The sequence below is a fragment of the Vulpes lagopus genome, chromosome 8, assembly GCF_018345385.1.
Source record: "Vulpes lagopus strain Blue_001 chromosome 8, ASM1834538v1, whole genome shotgun sequence".
Taxonomy (NCBI): domain Eukaryota; kingdom Metazoa; phylum Chordata; class Mammalia; order Carnivora; family Canidae; genus Vulpes; species Vulpes lagopus.
The window spans coordinates 76751917-76760573 of record NC_054831.1 but is presented as its reverse complement, the minus strand read 5'-3'; the positions used below and the strand labels follow the sequence as shown (position 1 = coordinate 76760573).

General features: G+C 36.0%; 1 long non-coding RNA gene across 1 annotated transcript; it reads left to right on the top strand.

Moving 5' to 3' along the window:
- Window positions 1-946: 946 nt before the first annotated feature.
- Window positions 947-7620, top strand: LOC121496758. The gene is made up of 3 exons (XR_005989334.1): window positions 947-1064; window positions 5227-5318; window positions 7450-7620. It is a non-coding gene; the product is annotated as an uncharacterized LOC121496758 (long non-coding RNA).
- The last annotated feature ends 1037 nt before the right edge of the window (window positions 7621-8657 follow it).

The following is an 8657-nucleotide window of genomic DNA, read 5'->3' as shown; positions in this document are numbered from 1 at the left end:
ATAGGCAGAGGGAGAAGCAGGCTCCCTGCGGGGAGCCCTGTGTGGCACTGGATCCCAGGACCCTGGGATCATGCCCTGACCTGAAGGCAGACACTCAACCACTGAGCCACCCAGGTTCCCCAAATATATTTGTTCATCTTAAATTCAAGTTAAACTGGACATCTTAGGCCTTTCTTTGTTGGATATGGTTACGCTAAAGTATCGTGGCTCAGACTGGGTTTCATGATTACAGAACCACCATGGAGAAGTGTTTGGCCAGCACTAATTCCTAAGTGAATATTCTCCTGAAAGACAAGCGCAGCAGTTCATTCGACTTACTAAGACACGCATCCATCACAGTGGTTTTCCTTCTCAAAAGATTCCACTATGAGTAAAACATCATGCCAGAATATTTTGGATTCCTATTTTACTTCTAAAGTTACCACTAATGTTTCTTTGGACCATCTCTAACCTCCGATACCCAAGGAAGTAGATCCTATCAAAGAGAGAATTCACAGCATCGACAGCAAACACAATTAGTCTATTCAGGTAGTACGTTCTATGTTTATTAGGAGGAAGTTTCGATCCTCCTTTTCTTTGCTTTTCCACTTAGTAACAGGCTCACTTTGAAATGAGACTGTTCTGAGAGTTTGCTTTCTGCTTCCCTCACTCTGTCTCACCCCACCAGCACGAATGCACACACTCACACAGTCACAGAGCTCATGGGGAACTCTGACTTGTTGGAACCCATTTTTCTTTTTTCTGTTTGCTTTTTTGGTACACATTCTAGACCTGAAAGGAATATGCCTCCAGGATGTTTGCAAAAGCAGGGAATCCTGTTTGCAAATGCTAGGTCCTCGTGACCAGGCTGTAACTACTGTTCACTGTACCCTGTGGGCAGGCAGGGCTTGCTCTTTCCTGAATGATGATAGGAGAAGTGCATTTTTCTGCATTCTCTATTCTCACCATTCACATTCTCCTTCTTCCAGTTTTTGGAGATCATGTTCCTTCCCTAACACCTTCACCTTCCTCCCCATCTCAAAACATGTTCTCAGAGAAGGACAGTGCATCTGCTTCAATCAAAGGTGTGAGTACTTGATAAAGCTTAAAATGGCAATTTATTTTCATACCTTTCTATCAAAGGCACAACAAGAGAAAGAAACTCTAATTCTGAAGAAGTCCTCAATGAGAGGCAGAGGGTGGAAAGGGAAGGTAACCTCTTCCAATGACTCAGTAGATACTTTTTCGGTGACTCCATAGTCTTTCTGCAGACAACATGGGTGCAAACCAAAGTCACACTTTAGTTAAGACTTATTATGTCCAGAAGCTGATATTTCTGATCTGTTCTATTGCTATTTAATTGGCCATATTGTGACTGAGGGATGAAATGCCCAATGACCAGGTAGCTTCTTCTGACACTCTAGCCCTACATACATACACTTGATGTTAATAGAACATGCTAGAGGGGCTTCTTGCACAGCCATGCATGCAAGACATGCTGAGAAGCACACGATTACTCTCAGGGTCACAGAGCTAGAAGATACTTCTCTAATTTACAAAGGAGGAAACCAATATCCAGAAACAGTAAGTGACATCTAAAGTCCTATAACTAGCTAGTGCCAGAAATGAAAATAAAATACAGATTTCCTAATTATCATGTTTTGTTCTTAGTTTAAAGACTAACATATCTCACAGATACCTAAAAGTTTATTAAAAAGCATGGCCTGCTAAAAAAGTGATTTTTAAAATAGTTAGTATGTGTAAAACTAAACATTTTCCAAGGGAATAAAATGAAATTCTTTCAAATAATATTTTAGGTTTGTCAGAAATGCAACTATTTTAACCATTACATGTAATTACAGATAATTTTACAATTAAAACTTATCTTTTCTCCAAATAAATAATGGCCAAACTTTGCTAATATAGATTAGGGCCCTTGCAATTGGACTTGCATTTAAAGAAATGTCCAGATTTATTTTAATTAAGTAGAAATTATTACAAACACTTTTTTCTTTAATTTAGTAATGATTAAGAATGGCATGTTGCTCAGTGCTAAGGAACGAAGAGCAGGTATGCTGTCTTATGATTAGAGATACAACTAGGAGCCAGAGCGTGTGAGCCTAATTAGAGAATTTTGTAAGGCACTTTGAAGATGAAAAGAAGTATAAAGCCCCAAAGAATATTGATATTTCTAGGCTCACTCCCACTTCTGTTCTCTGTGGTCTTAAGGAATAAAAAAAACAAACAGTCGCTAATCACTAACTTTGAACATGAGAATGCAAGGATATATTGTGCTTCAGTTGCCTGTTTTATTTTTTCATTTGCAATATGAATTTGACAGGCATACCAAAGAGAGACAGAAGAACTTGGATACCTTAAAAGATGCACTATAGTCAAATTTTCTTATAGATGCGTGTATCTGGCAATCTGAATTATATATTAATTATATATGATTATATATAATATATTAAACATAATCATAATTATATAATCATAATTAATGTATTATATAATTATATAATATATTATGTATGTGTATAAAATATATAAATATAACATATATAATTATATATAATATATTATATAATTTTATATATTATATATTATATGATTATTATAATATATTATAATATATTATTGTAATTATATTTATAATATTTTATACATATATAATTTTATAGACAGGCCTTCCTTTTTGCCATGTTTCTTGATCTGACCCTTAAAGTTTGGTGTTTCATAGGAATTATCTGATTATTTATTAAAAATGCAGATTTCAGAGCTCCTAACTCAAAGATTCTGATTCAACAGCTCTGAAAAACAGCCCCATAGTTCACTGAAAAACCTTGGGGATTCTAATATAGGTGTTCCAAATACCTCAGTTTGAGAAATAATGCGCTAGACATACATCTGAAAGTCAATTACCAAAGCAACTGTGTGGCTTCCATTGCCATCGCAATGGTGTTACCTTCATTGGGTTGAAGGTGTTAATGTCTGAAGAAAGACAATATGGTGATGACTACTGGTTTCTAGTCAAATGGTAAAGAAGTCTTAAGAAGGGGATTGTTCCAGAAAAAGACCTTTTGTTTCCCTTAAGATTTCCAAGCAATTACAAATAATTTAAATTCTTTTAAACCTGCAGAGGTAGATGCTGGAGACATATTAATATTTTCTTATATTTCTTATTCACCCTTGACACATTTCTGAAAAACCCCAAGTTAGCTAATTTGATGTTCATATGCAACAGAAAAAAACTCTTCAGACTCTGGCCAACTCCCTCTCAGTTGACTTCCATTTTTTTTCAAAGAAGTGACCCAGATTTTAGTATGAAGGAAACAATTTAAGTACTGCTTTCTTTTGGAAATAGATATTTCAAAGATCATATCATACTGTTAAGGTGTCAATAGCCACAATGTATAAAGATCATAACTCCTCAGCAAGTTGTGAAAGATGTGCAAGGCATTTATTCCCCAGGATTGAAGATTTGCTTTGAAACTCTAGTTGAAGTCCATATTTGCAACACTTGGATTATGCTTCTTGGATTACCAGGACACCTACATGAGAATTGAGAAGTGTGGAGTTCATAACCTCCCCAGAAATCAATTTTGCATTCATACCTGGTATTCCTATGCACCTTCCCTGGAGCAATCCAAATCGATGAGTTGTAGTCTTTCCAAGAGCAGTAGGCTGATGTCAAAGACTTCTCAGTGAAGCAGGGAATTGTGACAGTACTTCAAAGAGTGGGTTAGCAATTAACACTTACATATGGATTGAAGGAATGCCCTGCGAGGTTAGTGCAGACGTTTCTTAGGATTCAGAGGTAATTGAAACTAAAGCACAGAGCATGCCCAGGTGATAACCTTCCAGGCTGTAGAAAGTGTGGGCAGGGAGATGAATTATGGAGTTAATGATAACATGTACACATTCTAATGGCTTTGGAAATATTTTGTACAATCTGATAAACCAAGGAATTTATTTTTCAATTGTATTGACAGAAAAAAATTTAAAAGACCCCCCAGGTGTTACGTGTGTGTGTGTGTGTGTGTGTGTGTGTGTGTGTGTGTCTGTCTGTGTGCCTGTGTATCTCTGTGAGTGTACGTGTGTGGAGTATGTATATATGTGGAGTGTATGTGTAGGGGAAGGGACAGAGAAAGAGAGAGGAATGTTATGGCTACAAGGTGACATTATTATGGGTGGGTAGAAAGATGTCAGTAAACATTACCCAGTACAGAACTCTCTTAGTGGCTTTCCATAGTACAAAGTAGTAGTAGTGGCAGAAAGTTAGGGGACCATGGAGCAATAAGATATATGAGAAATTAAGCTAGAGAAAATATTGTGTAATTGGAAATACATTCCCTCACCTCTCAATTTCTTAGGGGCAGGTAACAACAACCACCACCACCACCACAATAACAAATGTTATTCTTCCATGAAGAGATTCCTATTTGATAAAGAGAGCTTTCTCAAACTCAGCAAGGACTGAACCTGTTCAGAAAACAAACTTGATTGCATATAATCCACTCAAATTACCTTCTTACTTAGTTCTGGATTAGAAGAGCAACTGAGGAGAGGAAAACAATTGTTTCATGTTTATGCCCTCACCACCTGCAGTTTCCAACTATGACAACATCATCCAGTTCACTGCAGTTTCCTCCTGTCCCCTTATCTTCTGATATCTGGCCAGAAGTAGAAGGTAATTAAAGGGTGAAAGCTTTGAGACTGTTCTCTCCTTGTGTCAGAAATATAGTACCAGCCAATTGTTTTTGATCATTTTCTATGTCCTGGCTCTGTTTCCAGTCTTAGCTGGGAATTTGAAGTAAGGAAAGTATGTAAATGAGTATCTGCCAGTGGCTCTGCACAGGTAATTGCAAGCAAATCACTGTGTATGGTCATTCCACTAACAAGAAGTTAAAACAAAAATAAAACCAATCTATAAGAAGAAAAGAAAATACAGCCAAAAAGTCATCTTGCATTCTGAATGATGTGTAGGGTTAATTAACATGTTTTTCTACCCAACTGGGTGGTGTGGACAGTCAGATCATATAACTTTGGGACATTATATTTTATTTTTGAAACTATTTTAAAATTGGAATTTATGGACATTGAATATGTAAAACAGGAGAGCTTTCCCTAGTGTTCCATTTTGATTTTTTTCTGTTTCAAATGTATAGGATAATTTTATAGAACCTTAACTGCTAAAGCTGACAAAACTGCCTTTTTTTTTCTCTGTTTTGTGGTTGTCTTTTGCAGTTCCAGCCACTGGCATCTGAAGCACTTGTTTTCCCCTGGCATACACTCCTCCTATCTCAAATTCATCATGAGACTGATATTCCATTTCCTAGGTGGGTATTCTGACTCTACCTGTGTCTGTTAAGATTAGATTTGGCTGCATAGTAACAGAGACTCAAGGATAATGGATTAAAACACATTAAGGTTTATTTCATATTCGAGAGAAGTCTAGAGAAGGTAATGGTATAAATACTTGCAAAGAAGTAACCTGTCTATAGATAGCAATTTAAAACTCTTAAAAAAAAAGAAGAAAAATAACCATGTGAAGGTATTGGAAAGAAACCAAAAGCAGGCAGAAACTGGAGGAGATTCAGCTCTTGAAAGAATAAAGCCATGATAGGACATATTTATAGAGCTTCTTTCCTGAAGATGTTCTAACTTGAGCTATAACACCTAGAACTCAATCAGCAAGTGCAGACTTATTGACTTGAGATGTCTAGAGGGTAGAGTGCTAGCCATCTATAAATGTCTGAAGGGAAGAAATCTTAAATCAAAGAGAAACATGGAGGAGATGGGCTCCAAAATCTGCATTGAAATCCTCAGCAAATCTTTGGCCATGACTGTGTATTCATGAAGGAATGCAAGAATGCCAGTGAAGGACACCAATGGAGAAGATTGAAAGAACTGAGCAGAGATTTCAGTTCTTGCCCACCACAGGGGAGATTGAGCTTGGAATTTGAGTCCTGTAAAGTTAGAGTGGCTTGGTACCTCAGAAAGCATTGAAATTCCAGAAGGAACTATGTCTTAAGAATTACAACTGTCTCAGGACGAACACATTCACATTAGAAGATGAGCAAAATCATACAGAGCAAAGGTAAAGTCATTCTTCCACAAGTACATAGTGATCATCCAGGGATTTTAATTGCCTACTAGATTTAAAATCAATGCTTTCCTGAGTAATCAACAGAATCCCTACAGTTCAGAATTTCTAAAAAAGTATCACCCACAATTTCCAGCATAAAATTAAAATGTTTAGATATGTAGAAAAAAAAACAGGAAAATTACAATCCATGTTCAAGAGAAAATCAGTCAAAAGAAATAGACTCAAAAAGCCCAAATGTTGGTTTAGCATATAAGACTTTAAAGAAATTAAAGAAAAAAATGATCACAGTGAATGAACAGATGAAGTCTCCCATAAAAACATAAAAGCTATAAAAAGGTGAAATAAAAACTCTAAAAGTAAAAAGTACAAAATTTAGAAAGATAAATTCATTGGCTGCATTTAACAGGAAACGCAAATAAGCCCCTGAACTATTGCTTTCAGAGTCCAGATTCTAGGACCAAATAATGGTCTTTACCCTAAATTCCATGATCTTTCTATCATTGCAATGTTTTAAATTTTTTTTAAGGATTTTATTTATTTATTCATGAGAGAGAGAAAGAGAGAGAGAGAGAGAGAGAGAGAGAGAGAGAGAAGCACAGGCAGAGGGAGAAGCAGGCTCCATGCAGGGAGCCAGACATGGGACTCAATCCTGGGTCTCCAGGATCATGCCCTGGGCTGAAGGTGGCACTAAACTACTGAGCCACCTGGGCTGCCCATGCTTTAATTTTTTTTAATGCTATTTATCCTGATTTGTTATTCATTGGGTCTAAACTGTTCAATGAAACTTTCCTTACTAGACATGTTCCTGAATGATACCATGCCATATAAAGTTATGCATTCAATTATATTTAAAGAAACTTTTATTGACTTTCCATAATGTTTAAGAAAAGAAGTTAGATAAAAGACAATTAAATGACAGCTGTGCTTCTAAGAATGTGATTACTGTAATTGTCAGTGTACATTTAAATTTTCTTAATTTTTCTAATCATTATTCATAAAGAAATTTAAATATATTCTCATATTTTGTAGTTCAAATACTCAAAAACGGAGTGCAAAATCAACTTAAACATTAGTATTTATGTTTTGACAAGGCGAATAAAATTTCAGCACAAGCTGAATCTAAGAATATGGGAATTTGCTTATTTGAGTTAAAAACTTAAGATCACACAGGATAGACATGATAAGAAGGGGGAAACACTTTGCAAGCATTTTTACATGAATATAAAGAAAATGTCTGTATGTGTTTTATTTCAAGTTCATAAGCAGAAGTAGCACTGCCTTAGCTTCTTTTCTCAGGGGTGGGTAGACTGCAGAGTATGCATCAGTTTGGAAATGTTACAAATATAACTCATTGTTTATAGATATTAGGACTAGAAGAGGAAAAAAAATGAAAGAAAAGAAAAGCACAACACTCATGTCAACTAGATACTGGAATGAAAAAACAGGACAATCATCTCATCATTTGAAGTAGAAAGGACACACAGCATTCCAAAGAATGACCACAGGGGACAGAAAACCACATGATTGAATGCCTTCACTGTCTCTGAAAACAAAAGAATGAATAACAAGTGGCCAGATAGAGAATTTGAACTTTAATTCCAGTGCTGTTAGTAACTAACTACATGACTCCAGGCAACAGTCTTAAACTTTTTGCCCCTTTGTCTCCTCACCTATAAAATGAAGTGAGTAGGGTTGTTAGATCATCTCAGGGTCCTTCCAATGTTCTTTGATTCCATGAACTTTCATAAAAATGGTAATTTTGTCAGAGGGGTTTCTGGATAAGGATTCGTGCTGTCTCTGTTTGATTCATGTAAAAATGTACTGAAGGAGGTTTCTAGTCAACATTCAAAGCAATGAAGGTGGATTAAATTCATTCTCCACTCATGCCATTTGCTGCCTATAAATCCACAAAGCTGGTAGTGGTTTGCTGCAGCAAAAATATAAAGTAGATATTTAAGGTGAATGCTTAAATTCCTCAGGCTATACAGAATTCAGGTTAAGCTTAAGGCAAAGGGCTCTGATATTCATGCCTCACTTTTAAGCTCAAGCGTTCTCTACATCTCTGTGGGAAAAAATCTTAATTTACAAGTACAGGTGAAATTGACAGTAGGTTTGGAGGATGTGATTTTGAATAGGGTATGACATGATGTGGTTTATGGAACAGTGGGCTCTGAGAACAACAACAACAAAAATCTTAAGTTCTAATTCTGACCCTTACTAACTTTGAAACTGTGAACTTTTATTTACTTGGGGAACTTAAGTCCACTCATTTTTGTCTCTTCCATTCTAATACCATGTTCCATTTCAATTTAATTGTAAGTTTGGCTATATTTTCTGTGTTGTCATTGGAAATCAAATTCTGATCCAAAACACTAATGTTTTGTGAGCACCAAATAAAAACACTCAATCACAAAGATGACAAGAGTGGGGTGTTCTGAAGGGTTTGGGATAATTTCCCCAAGATATAAATTTAGCAAGCAAAGTGAGCTTTATGTAGATTCTAGGCAACAGTCAACATCAATTGAGCTAATAACATTGATGTCTCATGGGAAGTGTTTGATTCCTACTT